Below are 374 nucleotides of genomic sequence, written 5' to 3'. Positions count from 1 at the left end.
TAATATTTATAGGTCATTCTGAGGTCACTCAGCCCCCCACATGCTTCAAATTCACGAAAACTGTTCTTGTTTGTTTGTGTTTCGTTTGTGCTGGTTTGTGCCGTAAAAAATTAGTTTGTGCTGCTTCGGTTTTTAAGATATTAAAATAATATTTATTGCTCATTTTCTGAGGTCACTCAGCCCCCCACATGCTCCAAAATTGACCCCAAATAGGTTTGTTTGTTTGTGCTTCGTTTGTGCTGGTATGTACAGGTAAACATTTCGTTTGTGCTGCTTTGGTTTTTAAAATATTAGACATTGAATTATAAACGATGACGTCACCAGCCCCCCCACATGCTCCAAATTCACCCAAAATAATCTTCTTTGTTTGTGCT

General features: G+C 38.0%; 1 protein-coding gene across 1 annotated transcript in view; it reads left to right on the top strand.

The window, feature by feature from the left end:
- LOC107571684 (sodium/hydrogen exchanger 8-like) overlaps nt 1-374 on the top strand; it is a 44604-nt gene that overhangs the window by 27440 nt on the left and 16790 nt on the right. The gene's annotated exons all lie outside the window — the stretch shown is intronic.

This window comes from Sinocyclocheilus grahami, unplaced genomic scaffold (assembly GCF_001515645.1).
Source record: "Sinocyclocheilus grahami isolate Dianchi unplaced genomic scaffold, SAMN03320097.WGS_v1.1 scaffold1634.1, whole genome shotgun sequence".
Taxonomy (NCBI): Eukaryota; Metazoa; Chordata; class Actinopteri; order Cypriniformes; family Cyprinidae; genus Sinocyclocheilus; species Sinocyclocheilus grahami.
This window is presented reverse-complemented; position numbering and strand designations above follow the sequence as displayed.